Consider the following 18658-nt stretch of genomic DNA (forward strand, 5'->3'; position numbering starts at 1 on the left):
GCGGTCAATAAACAAGGTACTCTTAAAAGAGCAGAGATCATTGGGAGTATCCCCATATTCAACACATTTTTACCTCAATAGGGTCAATACAGAGGAGACAATCACCTCCTCTCTCACCATGTATGCACCATCTCTTATTAATCTACAAGGTCTCCTTCTTCCTTTCTCAGGAGCAAAAAAGAAAAAGCAAAAAAGAAAAAGCAAAAAAGAAAAAGCAAAAAAGAAAAAGCAAAAAAGAAAAAGCAAAAAAGAAAAAGCAAAAAAGAAAAAGCAAAAAAGAAAAAGCAAAAAAGAAAAAGCAAAAAAGAAAAAGCAAAAAAGAAAAAGCAAAAAAGAAAAAGCAAAAAAGAAAAAGCAAAAAAGAAAAAGCAAAAAAGAAAAAGCAAAAAAGAAAAAGCAAAAAAGAAAAAGCAAAAAAGAAAAAGCAATCCAGACAATGTTTTGCTGGTGCTAAAATCTGAACAAGGAGAAACAGAAGAGCCTCCAATTCTTACTTTAAGTATTCAATGAAAGAAGATCAGAAAAGTTTAAACACTGCTTAGAGTTTTGGTTAATGCTTCTACACAGTGAACAAGCTGCATTACAAGAAACTCAGAGTGTGGGGTGGAGGGGTGGGAGGGAAAGGAAGGCTGCACTACAAGCTCTGCTTCACAGGTCTTATCCAAAAGACTATCAGCTGCCAATTATGTGGAAATGCTTCATAATATTAAAAAGAGAAGTGAATGAGTGTCATTTATTTCCATATGCACTATGACCCAGGAACCCAGAAAAGCTAAAACAGCATGCTGTAATGTACCATCTAAATTTTTAATAGCTTTGATCACATCTCCTTTTGTCCATTTTCAAATATTTACTGCTCTAGCATTCCTTTTTTGACTTCCTTTGGCTCCTTGCACAGCATGCACTTACCACTGTTCATAGGCGACAGTTTAATTATATTCACTTCAAGACACTCATCTGAACATTAAGATTGCAAAACACCCAGACGTTCCTCCACAATGGTTCCATATTTAACATTTTTCAACTCCGTCTTGACCTTTTCCCCCCCATCTTGCCTTGACAAACGTATGGATATCTTCCAAAACTGAAGAGAATGAAAAGACATGCAAGTGATTCTATAATGCATAAGCAACAGAGTATTTTATCATCACGATGAGGTAAAAAAACCCTATCCTTCAGTGACAGGTTCGAGGCTTGCAAAACAGTATAGCAAGTTATGCCAGCAACTGACCTTAAAGTTTTTTGGCTCTCACAGGAGGCAAATACACAAGCCACCTTCTCCAAAGAGCGAGAGGTTTTCAGTACCAAAACAGCCTAAGCCAGTCTGCCTGTTCAAAACACCCTCCCGATAACCTTATACATACCCATATCCACCGCGAACAGCATGCGTTGCCCAGGAGAAGCTACGTCGAGGAGGCAAAAAGGCAGAGAGAGTTCTTCAAACATGTCCGAAAACTGAATCACTGCCTTGTTTTTCTTGAAAGTGAATTAGCAGTAGGTGGAGAAGGAAGAAAAGGAGGAGTAATTTTTATCTCGGTACGCGAGATAAACATGGGATTTCTCCAATCAGCACAGCAAAGCTTTTTACCGCTTACTAAAGAAAAGCTTTGGTACATCCCAGGATGTACCTGTCTGTCCCAAAGAGGATTCTGCACCAAAAATATGGGCAACTTCAAGGAGTCACTTGCCCTGGTTGTATAAGACAGCACAGCTTCCCCAAGGGAGCTGCGCTGGGTTACTGAAGCAGGGAACTTGAACCAAGTTATTCAAAACAGAGGAAAAATAACAAAAACAAAACTCTTCTGTGTGGGGCTATATGAAATTCAGAAGTTGAACCTTGCAGCAGTATTTACTATGAAAAAAATGATTAAAACTCACAGGTGGAATTTACCCCATTTTTGTGAAAACAAAACAAAAGTTTTCATGTGCACAAAACCAAAAAGCTATAAAAGAGGATTTCCTCAAGCTTTACGAGTTATGTAAGGACATCTCTGACTTATGAAGACAGGTACAATTTACTGTGCTTCTGGATATTCCCATCTCATTGATCACGTATTACTTTTCACTATAACACACACAACTTTTAAACCCATTTTCCTCTGTCTCATGTCCAGCTGCACAAAGTTGTATCTCTAACAAGAATGTCATTAGACTGGTCAGGCTGAGACATCATATTGTGTTAAAAATATGCTTGTTTAAAACAACCAGGAAGGACCACAGGATTTTTGAAAACTCACACATTCCTGAACTCTACTGGATTGCATTCATAATTTCATTTGATACAAAAGAACTGTGACATAAATGAATTTGCAATAATAATTTGAATTTTCAGTTTTAGATGTGAAGAGAGCATTAAGCAGCTCCCAATGCTGTTTCAAACGCCGTTCCATTCAGCTGCTCCTGCCCACTACACACAGCTAACTCTGCATTTGATATGAGTCATGCTGGCTAAACAAGAAATGCTGTACAATTTTTTTCTACATCAGGCATGCACATATGTTGAAGGAGGTACGGGAAAGCCCTCCTTTGAAATGCCAGCTCTGTTTTGTTAAATTAAATTTTATTTATATTGCAACTACCGAGTCTCTCTCAAAGGCTGTTGATTCTCTCTTTCACAAATACGTGTGGAAGCCAGTGTTCCCGTGCAGCACGCCTTCTGCTTAGTAAAATCCCTTTTCTGCAACAAGCTTCAATGCTCCCCTTTGCGTAGAAGAAGCAGAGGGTTTGCAAGAGTTACCCACAGGAGAGGGGCTTCAGGTCCTTGTTCGCCATCGACCAGCCACAGGACTGCAGCTGCACAGGGAACTCACCCACATTAAAGCCAGTGGAGTTTCTGAGTTTGTTTCCACTGGGAATCTGCCTCAAAAGATTAACAAAACAATTAACAAAAGACAACTGATAATAACTGGTATTTTCCCACTAGTCTGTTCATTCCCATATTAATGGAAAAGATGCAGAAATGTCTTATTTTTACCTTCCCTTCCATTCTTTGATATCTGGCCCTTGGACGTAAGGTTTCAAATCTTATCTTCAGATACAGGATCAAGAGCCTCAAGCAGCAACACGATTTCTCCTGCATTGACATCACCCTGACTAGACACATTTGGTTCTCAGACCCAGCCTATCCCAAAGCCATTGCTCTTTTGCTCTTTTTCCTACAGTATTCCACTTTTAGGTATTTCACTACTTCAGTACTTGGTAATAGACCAGACAGTTTAAAAATCTTCCTGCAAGAACACTAGCAAATGGCAGGTTCCCCAAAACCGTCTGTAGGTATAGCCTGTCATCCGCACCTCTGTCCATATCCTCATCCACTTGTGAATACCACGTTCAAGCCTAGATAGCACCTGTAGACCAGTAAGAAGATACATGAACATCTTAGTTTTAAGACACACACAGATTCAGCAATCTGGCAAGGTGAGCGGCTTAAAAACTATCCCCTGCTCCCAAGACAGGACTGGAGGAAATGAGGATGACTGCTCTTCCTCCTTACAGTCGCAAGGAGCTCTGGCCAGAGCTCCAGGCATATGTCCCGCCGAATGAAGCCAGAAGCTGGGTACTGGAGAAGCAGTCATGCCAAGCCATTGCCGCAGGACCTTCGCCCGTCCCCTGGCCCCGGCCTCCCTCACCTCCCAGCCCAGGCTCATGCCACAGTGCAAACATGGGGGGGAAGCAGGCTGCAGAGCTCCTGTAGGTGAAAAACAGCTCTGGGAAGGCAGCAAGTTAGTTTAAATCCACCCACAATGCCTCTTTCAGCAGCAGTGCTGGCTTAGATCAGATTAAACGCACGCAAAGAGCAGCTTTAGGAGACAGCACGTCTGAGCCTTCCTTGGAAAAAATGGAGTGGGAAGTGCTTCACCTACTCCAAGCCCTCCCATCTCACCTCAGAGCTCAAGCACGAAAAAACAAGCAGGAGTTCAGGGCTCCTGGCCTGCAGAAGAAAGTGCTGAAGGTTTCGGGTTGTGCAGCATCAGGCCCATGACCCACGTACCGCAGGAGCTGCCCTCTCTGAGGCGTCCCAGCAGCTCTCTGCAGCACTGCCTGCTGGAAGTGATCTTCAAAAGGAAAAATAGTTAGAAAGCTACCCGAGGGGCAGGGCTGCGTCTCCAACTGTAAACACTGCCCTTTTCCTACTGTGGTATCATTGTAAAAACAATTCGCTTTATTCTGTCAAGGATGAGTAACAAACTACAGTTCCTTCTTGTCAGCTAAACTCCAGCCACGAGGGTGTTACTTTTACCTTTACTTATATGTTCACGATATTCGGCCTCCTCTGGCAAGTGCACATATGGTAGGACGACTGCATGCCCCAACCAGCCCCACACAAATCAGGACATAGGAGGTTTAGGGGCAGAATTCAGATCACACTGCAAAGGTCATTTTAAAAACCTGAGATCTTGACAGGACATTAGTCCCCAATAGCAGATTGCAACCCACATTTTTTTTTTGGCAGGCACCAGAATGCAGTAAAATAGCTTTAGGGAAATCATCGTTGCCTCATAACAAAATCACCTAAAGCAAAGAGCTTCGGTGATAAGCACTTTAAAAGGTTTGGTATTTTTTGTTATGTTTAAGGTAACTTTAGCTCTGGGAAACGTTCCGTATTTTTCACGCTAAAACCTCTAAAGCAATACTGGCCATTTTTCGACGCCGAAACATAACCAAGCTTACTCTTGGAAGAAGCTGAGAAGGAAAAAGCTGCTAGTGCTTTTCACAGATAGCATGAACACAGATTTTCCTAACTATGGTTAGATAATTACGCTGCTGCTCACTAACCTTAACTATTCTTTAAACTAACTGGCTAGGGACACTGCACACTTCCATAGGATATTCAAAGCAGTGATACATACCAGCAGCTACAAAAAAAGTTTGTGCAGAATGGAAACTTGTTAAACACAGGTGTTTCATTGCAGGATTTGGTTAGCAGCAACTTGGTTAGCAATGACTCAGTCGGAGTTTGAACAACTAACTTCAGCCTTGGGAGAACTCACAAAAATACTGTGATTTATCACGTGCTACTACATCCACTCTATTAGGTTGTAACTTATCAACCAAATCTACTCCTGCCTCAGAATAAGCCTTGTGCTGACGTTAATAATGCAAAGGTCACTTTGACCTTTAGCTAATAACTGGATAGCAGTTTTTTACCTATATTACCTCTTTCTGTATGTTCAAAAACACAGGTGCAGACCTTTCAGTATAAATACTTCAGATTTCACATCAAATTATGTGCGAGCATGTCAGCAACAGGATTAATAGGAGCTTTGCTTGCAGAACATTCTCATGAGCATTACTGGGATTTTAACTCCTGCCAAGCCTAAAATGAGCTTTTTCTTATGCCAAATGAAACAGTGCAGAGAGTCATTATTACACTTGACAATTAACTTTTAAGGATCTGTTTGTGCCATCATTAAGGACATTATGAAAGGGAAGATAGACATGAGAGTCACATACTACAGAGGTTCTGTCTCAAAGTTTATTGACAAAACAGATAATTACGGCAAGTTTCTAGCCCTTGAACACTAACAAAGTTTTATTACAAAAAGCAGAACTGTGAAGTTATATGAAAGCATTAATCAAAGGCAAGACAAAATTTATGTGCGTCCTTAAAGGTTTACAGCTCTACAATGAAACACAAAGTCTTTTTTAGGGGAAGCTGACCTCAAAATGCAACAGTAGCCATCCATATCTTATCTCAAATCTGAGCCCGCCCCCTCCCCAAACCCCTCACAACTTTCATGTTTCAAATGTCAAGATGGAAAAATTAGGTTATGCTCAGTCATATGCAAAATTGAATCACCATCTAGACAGATTTGCCAGAGAATTCAGTAGCAATTAATTTTTTGCAAGTGTGAAAACAGATACTTTAGAGATACTCAAGTTGTTACCTGTTTCTATGTAACCTTTTACAGTGTACTGTTTTCAACAGCTACAGGAATCACACCATCAAGAGATACAAAAAGAAAAGGAAAACATCCTGTACACAGCTAGGTGGTTTTCTGTTGCATGCCCCCAAAACAGCTGAAGGAAAAAACCTCAAGAGTATATTGTAATTGTATATACTACAATCATAATTCCGCATTTCAAAATACCTTTCTAAAGCGCCCTTACTATATCAAGGAACAAACCTTTGGCCCCTTACACTTTGTAAAGTAAATGGGCCATTTATCTCAAAATGGTCATTCTGTATTAATTAAAGTTTTTAGCTGAAGGGCCTCTGTGGACATATTCATTTCATAAATCTAAGTTTCAGCGGTTACGCAGCTGATTTGCTGAAACAGTTTCATCATTTTTTCTAGAATAAGGACAGATTTCCAACTGGAGGCAAATCAATGATTCTTACTAAATACTACTTTCCTTTTCACTCTCCCTCCATTCTTCCTCCAACATTTTTCTCCATCTAACTGGAATTATACTTTATACTACAGCAAGAGTACATAACATCAAATGAAAACACTGGCTGAATATTAAAGCATGAGCTTAGGTAGGTCATCTTATTTATTTATGAACAGGTGAACTTCTCACATTAGCCTTCTTTTCAGCAAACTGTTGATTATAGCCTTACAGAAGTCTAAAAAAAAAAAAAAAATTTTTTAAAGTTCAAAAACACTAATCTTAAAATTTCCTAGAGGAGGGGCAGACCCCAGCATAGAGAACTGAAGTCTACTACAGATCAACTTGCTTTTCTTAAGTAGCTTTTGCAGATCTCTTAGATGACATCCATGGTACCCGGAGGTATATAGAGCACAAGCTCAACACCACTATTCCAGATTAACAATTATTTATTAGCTGTTTTGCTACTGGTCTTCTACAGTTTGTTATTTTTGTTAATATTTTTGTTCCCTGTCCAACTGTTTGCTAATGTTCTTTGCTTACTAAGATAAGATTTTAAATGGCAAACTTCATTTAAGCTTCCTTGCTCTTAAAGGCTGCAAATGTATTTTTACTACACAAAGATGATTACCAGTCTTAACAACAGATTCATCTTGCAGTGACACACAAAAAACTGCATTACAGCTTGTCTGCAATAGTCTGAGAAGTCTAGTGGCAAGGTCGGCCGATTCTGCATACCTCCAGGCACAGCATAGTCTACTCCTTACTGACCTAAAACTTGAATTATTCCCTTTGATGAGGCCCAAAAGGAACAGCTAATCCTGCAGAAGAGATATAGGTATCAAGTATCTATGCTCAAACAGCTTCTCTGTCTTTCTCATATGGGGGTATCACACATTTTACAGTTAGCTCTTTTGAGCAATGGCACTTTAAAACTATCAAAATACATGAAATTTTTTTAAATGCTAACATGCTTTGAAAGACTGGTGGCACATCCAATGTTTAAGCGACAGCCAGCGGTCATGCAACTGCACTACAGCTGACCCCCCCCAGGACTTCTAGCAAAGCACTGTCTCTCTGCAGGTTGTCTCTGATGATAGGAGCTGACATCACTCTTCAGCAGGAATAAGGTCTTTGCGTACACATTTTCTGTTAGCCTGAAAGGAGGACTTCAGCTGTTAACATTTACAAATATTGTTTTTAATTAAACTTCTGCAAGATAATGATATGTAGCAGAGGAAAGCTAACCAATTAAGTTTATTTTATCGCCGCTTTGACATACATGAGAGGCTTCATCTTGTTGATATATTTTCACCATACCACTACTGATACATATGAAACCAAAGCTTTCCTATGTCTCATAACGTCTCTCAGGATGTGGTTGCTTCACTTACCCTACTATAGGGCTTTTTTGCAGGATTTCCTGTGGGAGTCCTCGCTGTCACAGCAGTGAGGTTTCACAGGGGGCTTCCATAGGAAAGCCAGGGCGTTTCTAAGAACACATGCCCCAAACACGATGGGCTCAGGTTCTGCCAAAGACGAACTGCTGGCTAACAACTCCATCAGACCTCTCTGTGGGTCACAGGTCTTTTCATCCCAGACCCAGGACTTCTCAAAAGCACTTCTTTCCCAATGTTTTAGGTACATCTCCAGCTCTCTCAGACATATGTTAGAATTAACTTTCCCTGATATACACCAGTGCAGTTGTCAGTTCCCCGCTTGGGAGAAAGCACAAAACCACTCTGCCTCCGAGGGACAAAACCACCACAAAACCAGGAGAAGTCTACCATGCCTGGGGAAACGGCTCCTCAGCCGACAGCACCGTCAGCTCCCGCGGTGCGCGACAGCTCCTGGCAGAAGTCAGGCTCTGGAAGCCAGGAGAAGTTTGATGACGAAAGCAAGACAATTCCTGTGTTAATAGAACCCAAGAGCAATCAAAAACTTTACATACCAGGAAGGCTTAAAGGCTTGAGCAGCTCCAGGAGAAAGAAGGCGAGTGCACTGTTGAGAACTGCAGCACTGTAACACGGATATTTCTGTTGCCTGTAAAAATTAAAATTTGCACCTTTCAGTGAACAGGAAAAAGATAGCTGGAGTTATCAAAAACTACACAGTTTGCCCCACTTTTAGCTTAGAACACCACAATATTTTTGTAATTTGTCAAATAATTTTTTTCAAAGATCTGAAGCAATTTCTAGCACAAGTAATTCCAAATTCCACGCTGGCAGTGGCTCCTCAACCACTGCAGAGCTCTTTCAGCTGCACGGGAAAACCCAGGCTTGCTACAGGGCTCTGACACTGTATTTCCAATATTTACCAACAAGGTTAGAAAATGCTGCCAGTGTGGAGATTATGGACTTATGCATATGGATACAGGGAGGCTGGAAAGACTGTCTGTTTTCACAGCCTCATTGTACTTGGCCTTGAACAGCTTACATCCAGAGATCAAGCCGAATAACACTGTACCACATATAAAAATATCACCATAGCAGCAAGATCAAATTCTGCCACCACTTTACAAGAGTGGGTATCATTTACTTTCTTCTCAATTAATCCGTGTAATATCCATTACTAACAGGAGCAGCTAAAGTGACCGGCTATCTGCTCCCCGAGCGGCTGCGGCCAAAGCGCAGCCGACAGACCTACACCCTGCCGTAAATAAACACTTCTCCGCACGTTGCTGGTAAATGAGAGACGCAGGTGGGAGCACGGGCACCGCTCCATCCCCTTCCCCTCACTCGCACGCTGCCCAACGCCAGGTGAGAGATTCGCTCCCACCGATACGCAGGGTCCTGTTTCACAGTTTTGACTCACGGATGGGTGATAACATTTTTGTGGCTGACAAGTAACAAGAACCACTCTCCCGCCGTCAGCTAACCACACAGCCTATTCTGGGCCACCCGCTGCCATCAGCGGACAAACATGCACAACTTAAAAAAGCAAAAAACAAACAAAAACACACTGAAAGATCATACAATCTTTTGGACCACCCTCACTGCCTGGGTAAATGCAAGGCAAAGACAGGCCAAAAACTAGGGTTGGAGCATCTTTCTCGGGAGAGGCTCATAAAATAAAAATCCTCAAATTCAAAGCAATTTCCCCAAATAGCTTTGAAACTGACACAAATAAGATTGCAAGATCTTAAAGTGACCCTCGCAGGCAGAGGAAGTGAACACTTTGAAGTATTACTGCAACAGCCTAAACGAAATGACCAGAACACAGACCTTGCTTCAAGAACGAAAAGCTCTCTATAGCTCCGGGTGCAGCAAAAGAGCACTGGGTTGCTGCTTCTGTCAGCTTGCTGAATTGATACGGCAAATACAGAGTAACCATGCATAGAGAATTTATGAATACGTCATTTTTAAACCCCATTTTGCATAAACTGTTCGAGAGTCCCAAAGATGAAATTCTGCTAGCTTAATACGGATGACACTTTTACAAAACTCTTGCCACGAAGATTATAGCCTGGAGACCACAGAAGATGGATCCCCAGCAGAGGGAGGATAAGGCAAATCTGCAGGCCTGCGAGTCAGGTATTGGCCAACTCTTGCGGTTTAGACAGCATCTAGGGCACAGCGCATGGATGTCAGTTCAGACTCTCAACCCACACAGTGGCTGCTGCCCTACTACAGAGATTTGAGGTAGCTTGTGTAAAACTACCTCCATTTTCTGCCTGGAGAGTAATTAACTCCTTGCTGATGAGCAGCATTTGCATTCAGTGCCAAAGAGGACCCTGCAATGCAAGTACAGGATAAGCATGGCTTACTTGGGCAAGTTATGCTCCATGCAGGAAAGGCCACAGGAAAAGAAAAACAGTTCAATCTTCAAGTGATTTTATTTTCCATGTTCTCCATGGGGACAAAGAGTGTTGGGAGGAAGGAAGGAAAAGAACGTATCCCCAGCCTGGGTTCACAGGATCCCCACTGCTCCTGTGGCGGGGGATCCACAAGCTCCACCAACACCACTCTTCCTCAATTCCTTCCCATGAAGGCAAGGTCTGTCACCTCCATCCCCAAGTTCCCCTACAAAAGATCAAGTTCCAGCATCCTACAGACAATGCCACTTCATTTATTCAAAGCAAAGCATGAAATTAAGAATTCAGAGCTTTTCTTCACTAACACGGTATCTAAAAACTAAGTCTACTAGCTAGTACCAAAACCAGGCAAGCTCAGTTTCACAAAATGCAGTGCAGCTCCGTGCTGTTGCCAAGGAAGTGGCCCTGCTTCGCTCCCAATGTGGGGCAGGACGTAGGGATCTCGAGCCTGCGGGAGAAATCACATTCACAAGCTCATTCAGTGCAACACTGTTTCAGGGAGCATGAAGACTGCAAATAAACTTTGATTCAGGACATCCTACAGTCACATTAGCATTCAGATCTACTTCAAGGGCAGAAGCAGCAGCAGCACAAGAGATAGCGAGAGGGAGGAACAAGATAAAAGGGGGCAATCACAATCACTGAATTAGGCAGAGAGAAAAACATCATCAGCACTAGCAGAAGATGTTTTCAGATGTACTCCTTGCTCCAGACCAGCGCTGATGGGACACACAGAAGATGGATCCCCAGCAGAGGGAGGATAAGGCAAATCTGCAGGCCTGTGAGTCAGGTATTGGCCCACTCTTGCCTGACTTGTGGTATGCATGCAAACCGTTTTTCCTTTTTTCCTTTTCTTTTACTTTTAAAGGTTTTATATTTGGCAAAAAGCTAAAAAGAGCAAGTGCAAAAGTTAAATATTTCCATAGGTTTAAACAACCAAAAAAGCCACCCCAGTCTGCAACATGGTAATCACTTCTGCATTCATGGGAAAAAGGCAGAGTCAGAATAAGCTGAGTGAATTTATTTAACGATAACCACATTAAGCTGTTCATCTCTGTGGCAGAACGTCCCAGACTTTATAGCTAACATTTCACTGTGTGAATGGGTAGAAACATTTGCTCACATAAGCTGGTTAAATGTGATTCAGCCCAGATGTCTGAGTGGCTTAACAGTCTTTGTTATGAGATGTTTGCAAAACATCAAAAAGAATAACAGACAAATACATGACAAAGTTCCTGTCCAGTGGACGTGCAGGGACTGGAGTAGAACAAGACTATTTTTGGTAAAACATGGCTAAAACCCATCTACGTGCTACGCAACAGTAGTTACACAGCGTTCAGTTCTTCTTCAAAGAAAGGGTAAAAATGGGATACAACTCGGATCCTAAATGGAGCTGCTCACTGGGCTCCTCTCTATCTGCTTAGCCAGCACTGCTGCTCCTATCAGGAACAAGGAGAAGGAGCAGAAAAATGAGCTATGAAGAATACCGCCAAACCAATCCAATGTGTGTGGGAAAACACCAGATACACCACTAAGCTGGAGTGGGGAGGAGGGCTTCCACCTAAAGCCTTGATACAGACCTTCCAACTTGATAAAGTTGCACCAGGATAATTGATAAAGTTGTGGTATAGATATTGGCAGGTACTTTCTAACCAGGGCCAGAATTATATTTAGAGTGGGTCCACTCACCCAGATCTATTGAAATACTAATACTGTCCAGCTCCTCTTAGTACCACATTTTTCTGGTGAACACACACAACAGAAAATCTTTTAAAAGTATGTATTATAGACATATCAGACTTATCAGAAGAAGCTGGGGTGAGAGTAATGGAGGAAAAACCTCCGAACAAGGCCAGTAACACACCAGTAATTCATCCTTCAAAATACAAGGTCATCTTCTTCTCTTGTTGTGGAATGTATTGATTCTAATTAAGCACAAAGTTTCCTGCAGTAACAGTAGTTAATGTGCTGTCTGGTTCAAACCGTTCCTGGAATGCATGCATACGTTACGAAGTTACCCTTTAAAAAGCAACTTGGGGAAAAATATGGATTTGCTCTGTTATCCAAATACATATTTCTGCACATATACATGTACGTACTTCTGCAAACCGATCTGCAACTGTTGCCATAAATAAATCTTCCCCTACACATGATGATCTCTAACAGCAATTCCCACTCAGTGTCACTGGCCCAGATTACCTGCTGGAAGCATTTCAACCAATTACAGAGTTAAAACCAGCCACACAGCTTGACCAGAGCCCAGATCTTCCCTGGGAGAGGAGCATGTACCAACAGCAAAGCCTCGGCACAGGAGCTGAGACCTACCGGCAGCCCCAGCCCTCTCCTGCTGCTAAGATGGCCTGATACCTATTTTGGGATGAAGAAGCATTTCACAGTCAGAAGAATCAATAAGCAATACCAAGACACTCTACCACTACAGCAGGAAACTCCCTTTCCTGCTCCTAGATCTATTTCCTCCAAATGTAATACATACATACATATAGATATAAATCCCGAACTAAAAGAAAAGGAAGCACACAACCCTGAAAGGACTTAACAGGTAAAACACTTTCCCACATCACGAACAACATCCCATCCGCAGAAACAGAATCCATCTTCAAACTGCCCACTTCAGATTCAGCCGCATCCTTACAGCCCAACAACATTTTTCTGTTCTCAGCAGGCTATTCAGTCTAAAAAAAGATAAAAGACACGGTAACTTGCAAGTATTTGCCTGAACCAAACCTCACAGTTCTGCTTTTTAATTTCCGAGGGGGGTGGGCAGAGGAAATTGAACATATGAGACCTGGTTAAAGCTTAGATCCCAGCAAAGCACAGAACTGCTCACAACAGTGATGCTTAACTTGATCGACCACACAAGACCACTGAATTCCTGAGCAACCAAACTCATTAAAACGTGTCTACCAGATGTCTGTATGTGAATGCGGAGGAGTATTCTAGAGGAGGAAAACTATCTTTTGGATATCACTCTTCTTCGCAAGTCATTTATAACTACAGTGAGCTATAAATATAGCTTTCCTTAGCATTCTCCAAAAAAAGAAAGCAAGGGAAAAAAAGCCCACAAAATTTTCTGGCAAAGAACAGAACTATATGAATTGTTCAGGGTTGAGGAGCAAAAAATAAAGCAACTATGAGAGCTTATTCTCCCCACACAAACACCTCAAGATTTACAATACACACAGGAAGCGTAACGATGAAATAGTCAGTCTTTTGTCTCAATTCGTACCTTCAGCTCACAGAACAGAGGCTCTACTTGTTCCCACCTCACATTTTTTGAGGGTAACTGGACTGATTGTTTTATATAAAATTGTTATACAAATAGTCTTGTTACCTGCCACACACTTGGAGCAGTAGTGTAAAAATAGCTCGCTCTGGCCAATTTTCTTCCAAAAGCAGCCACGGCTCTCCTCGTTCCTAAAGGGAATTTAATGAAGCCATCTGCTCGCCGCTCAGCGTATTCTAAAAACATCCTGTATTCTTACTGCTCTCTTTGACAACTCAAACCCTGGCTAGCATCCCGAGGCTACAATCTTTGCATACAGCAAAGCAAAAAGCAGAAGGAAACACAACTGCAAATGTTGTGCTTATACATATGTGAAAATATTTCAATATCTGTATATTTATCTATGTCATTGACCGAATTTTGGCAATATTTATGTTTTAAAGAAAGGAGATAAAATAGTAAATTGCAATGTGCATATAAAACTGGATCTTATGTTTCTTTAAGTAGCATTTAAGTATGTTACTTGGTATTTAATAAGCACATTCAATTAAGGAAGCCATTTATCTGATCCACAGTTTAAAAATACCTTAGTGCTACAGTGCCATATAAGCTTAATGAAGAAGTCAAGAATGTATATTTAGTTTTAAAAAAATACCTGTTCAACCCACCTGTACAACACCAACCAGGTGATCCAAATTTGAAGCAACTGTTGCATGGACTACAGTAAAGGGCTACCACATGACCCAGCCGGCATACACCTCCGGTGGCCAATTTCAGCTGTTAGGACTTGGCCCGTCCTTCGTGGCCGTACAGGAGAGAAGACTATGAAAAGCGCGCCCAGGCAAAAGTGAGCCCTGCGCTCAGGCCGCTCTCCTAAATGAAGCTGGATATATGTTCCACATATTGACTTTAACACTTCCGTACTTCTAGGTAGATTTCTCTAATGCCCTCTCCATTAGCATCCCTATGGCAGCACACTTAAAATGCAATTATTGAGGAAATACACTGCACTACAGTATTAGCTGCACCTGGTAGCACAAATGTGCCTGAAGATGCTTTTCCAACTGAAAAATACACCCTTGTTTAAAAAGTAAAATTCACACACACAATACAAGTTCAAAAGGTAGAAATCTACTGCATTGTATTTCAAAGAAAACTCTTTAATTACATAGTTACATACAAGGCTGCAAATTTTCCTGAGACAGAAAATGCGTTTGTGAGGGTACCTAACACAATGGAGCCTTCAATTTTGCCCGGTGCTTCCAAATCACTTCCCAATACAATTAACCACTGTGTATAGTTACAAACAAAACAATCTCACCAAAAAACACCTTCCCCCCAAAAAATGACAAGAGGCATAACGGGGGGGTGGGCAGAATTGTATTTGTACGGAGCAGGCTCTTAAGACACCAACCAGAAGTCCAAGCCTGAATACACCACGCCTGTTTTGGGTTTTGTTGTTTTAAGTGCAGGATTTTCTGGGGCAGAAGAAGGGGAGAACCACCCCTGCTCCAAAATACTTACTGTAGGAGTCACATCTGGCATACTAAGGCAACCTTATTCAAAATCTAAGCAGCATGGATTTGTTACAGCAGTAGCACAGGACAGCCAGAATCAGAGCAAAACTGCTATTAAAAATCCAGCAAGAGAGAAGTTGGAGTGTGAACCATTACTCTGCCTTTGCAGCATTGCAGCACCAAACCCTAGTCCTTGCTTTGCATTGATAAATAAGAGTGCATTCCAAATTTGGTCCTTCTGCATGTATGGAGCAACAAAAGCAAGGCTGTCATTTCTGGATTTTGTAGCAGGGGAAGCAGAAATAGCACTGCAGTGATTTAAGACATCATTTTATATCCACTGCCAGGACTCTCCAAAAGCAGGCGTGCTGCTACAGCGATGGGTCCAACTTACCGGTCTGAAAGAGTAGCTGGCTCTCAGAGAAAGGTCCCAAACTAGGCCAAGGCTACCAAATGGGCTCTATTAACCTAAAGTTCAACTTTTATGAGAAGCCAGTTCTCCAGTTGCAAAGGGTGCCACATTCTGCACATCTTAAACGATCAAAACGGGAGGTCCATGAAAGCCAAAGCAGGAGACATCAACAGGATGCCCCAGGTGTTGAAGACACACACCATTCCCTACCCAGGGAAGCAAACCACCATATAATTCAGAGGAAAACGGTGTAAGCAGAGCATTTGTTACACCCACTGCTTCAAAGCAAGCACACACCTCTCCTCCTCCACACTGGCTTCTGCTATTAATATGGCAAAAAGAAACATTGCTTTCCCCCCACCTCCTTTTTAAACCAGGGTCTTAACTAAAAGGATTACAGCATGGACCCATACTGCTACTTGTCTTAACACTTCTGAGGCCCGACACAGCTTGGAAGGTATCATGCTGGGATATGTAGAAGCAAGTTAAGAAAACCATATTTTCCAGGTTAGAATCATATCTGTGTAATTTTTTTTCCTTATTGTCTCGTGTCTGACCAGTATTATCAAGGATTAAAGAGGTCATAAATTAACAAGCAGCTGTTTGAAGCTTGCTCAGCAAGGAAAATCCCAAAGCTCACTCATCTGCAGTGCAGAGGGCAGGGGAGGAAGAGAATTTGAACAAGTATTAGGAGAACACTAATGAAGACAGACTTGTGAACAGCAGAGATGATCTCTCCACCTCCACAAGCAGGGACTGAACGTCATTGCCGAAAGGACCAGAAGAACAGGACCTGACAGACAAGCAGAAAAATTCACAGATTTCATACAACCCCTGGGCTGATACTGCCTGGAATGACACTTCAGCAGCAGAAACCATGCCAAGAAACCCATATGCCAATATATGAGATGCAAAAAGCTATGTGCACATAGCTGTCTTCCCTTGTTCTCCAAGATAAATGAACACACTAAATTTAAATTTTATGTTGACTAAAGACACTCATTCGGCTGAAAATCAAAGGAGCTTACTTGTTTGGGGAAAAATGGGGGATATGATAGGTTACTTTTCTTTCAGCCAGACCAACTTGTGAATTTAGCTCACTGTACAGCCAACCAAATTTTAATGCCAGTACAAGGGGGCAGGTAAGAATTCACTTAATTGCAGGTCTTCAAGAAAAGGCACGTTCTGTCTGTAAAATCCACTGTGCAGAACTGAAGCTTTAGGAAATGTTAAGGATTTGACTGAAATCCTGTCAATCAGAGAAAAGAGACAGGAGGCTCCCAGACCAGTTACTGCCATGGAACAAAGCATCTGTAGTTATTTAATGTGTTCCTCACATGTGAGAGAGTTTCTACTGATCCACCTGCCTCCTTAATTTGCTTGCAAGGGGCCATCTTCTGATTTTCTGCTATGTAATCTTCCTCTACTACTTGCACCAGAGATTTGCAAGAATCCTGAAGTGAGTCTCTTTGCTTTACAGCACAAGGTGTTAATAATTTCCTAGATATTGCTTGCTAAGCAAGTGAGAAAGCACAGCCAAACACTAATTTATTTTATTTGAACTCTATTTAAACTTGTATTTAAGTTCCAGCGTATTGAAGGTGAAAAGTACATAAAAAGGCTGGAAAACACATGCTCCAAGAGCCATGCATTGATACTAGAGGACTGAATAAGTATGAGTGCAAACGCATGAACTGTGCTTCCAAGACATACAGCAAATAGGTAAGAACGAACTTTAAAAACAGCAAGGCCAAGTATGCAGTCACCTGATGGAGAAGGATTCACCACATGCAGCTAACGATTTCTGATCCACAGCAGTGTATCAATACATAGCAAAGCCAGTAACAGATGTACTAAAAAGCACAAAGCAGAAAATGTGGAGTTGAGAACAGGAAGACTTACACAGATTACACCATCTTTGCTCTCTTCCCATCCTAGATCTTGTTTCAGTCCCTTAAGTGGATAGACAGCACAGATTTCAGTTGCCTGCCTTTGCGGTAAGGCGTGGGGATGCCCAGTCTTTGTTATACCATTCCCATCCCTGGTGACAACATGAGCTTCTCACAAAGGATTGCAAAATCCAGGAAAGGCAGCCCTCTTCGTGCATGATGGGGGGAAAGGGCCACATGCTTTACAACATTACAACATTTGAGTGCTGTAAGATGGAGGAGATAAGCCCCTGAAGCACAAGCTCAGCAAGTGCAATGTCTGCCATAAGTTGCTTTCACTACTTGGATATTTCAAGAAAAACATAAACAAACACCGTTTGCATATTTTAACTTACTTGACACACGTTGAGGACTGAGACCATACCATAAAGGGCTGTTTACAACAGCAAAACAATCGGTGTGCTACACACGCAAGCTATCTACATTATACAAATCACACAGCCCTCAGGTCAGTACAACTCTGGGCAGCAAGCAAAGAGTGCGACAGCAAAACCAACAGCAGAGATAAAGTTCCTTCAAGGAATACGTTGGAAAAAAAATGACATTTAATGGGATATTCCCATCTGACTCTTTCCAAATTAGAATGATATTCTCATCAGAAGATCCTATATGCTAGAGAAAGAGGTAGTGAAATGGGTAACTGATGGCTGCCCTCTCCGGAACAGTGAACACTGATGGACTGATGGAGACGTGTGGTACAGCCACAATCTCTGCTGCAGACAGAAACTGTTGCTTTCTACCAAAGATATAGTTAGGGAAGCTTACAGCTACCAAGCAAAAGTTAACATACAACTAAAACCTTCACACACGGACATTTTATTATTACCTTTGCTCTTCACGCTTTGCGCCCTAGAGTTATGAATATGTGGTATTTTGCTTTAAAAGGTATTTGTACCTCACTGTAAACATACACTATCATGGCGTCCCAAAGAGAAAGCTTTACAGTTACCAAACCAACTTAGATATATGCTATTATCTTAATAAGAAAGCTCCCCCCGCACACTGGAAGCTAAGCCTGGTACTGAAAAGAGGAGCGTCAGAGCAGCTAAATCATAATTCATCACTATTGGCATGAGTCAAAATCCTGTAACAGTAGATTTCTGCAGCTGCAATTCAGTCGGAAGGGATTTTAATGGCAGAGAACTAAATCTTCCTGTAAGTTAGTGTATCACAGCGCAGTGAGCCTGCAAGCACAACACAGATTAACTGTAGTGATGGACCCTTTGTTAATTAAAACTGACACTTCTTTGCCCATCAGGCAACAGCACATTCAAGACCAATCACATAATAAAACCACTGTTAGTCTTTTCTCTACATATACGACTGCAGAACAAAACAGGATGGTTGTACAATCAACAAGGACTTAAACCTCTGCAAGCAGCATAACTT

General features: G+C 41.8%; 1 protein-coding gene across 8 annotated transcripts in view; it reads right to left on the reverse strand.

The window, feature by feature from the left end:
- The window catches only part of LOC135323468 (semaphorin-4D-like), a 104356-nt gene that overhangs the window by 50386 nt on the left and 35312 nt on the right, over window positions 1-18658 (reverse strand). For all 8 annotated transcript variants that reach the window (XM_064499821.1, XM_064499820.1, XM_064499819.1 and 5 more), the window contains exon 2: window positions 8285-8376. The gene's annotated coding sequence lies outside the window, so the exon portion shown is untranslated. The remainder of the gene's footprint in view (window positions 1-8284; window positions 8377-18658) is intronic.

Source organism: Dromaius novaehollandiae, chromosome W (genome assembly GCF_036370855.1).
Source record: "Dromaius novaehollandiae isolate bDroNov1 chromosome W, bDroNov1.hap1, whole genome shotgun sequence".
Classification (NCBI taxonomy): Eukaryota; Metazoa; Chordata; class Aves; order Casuariiformes; family Dromaiidae; genus Dromaius; species Dromaius novaehollandiae.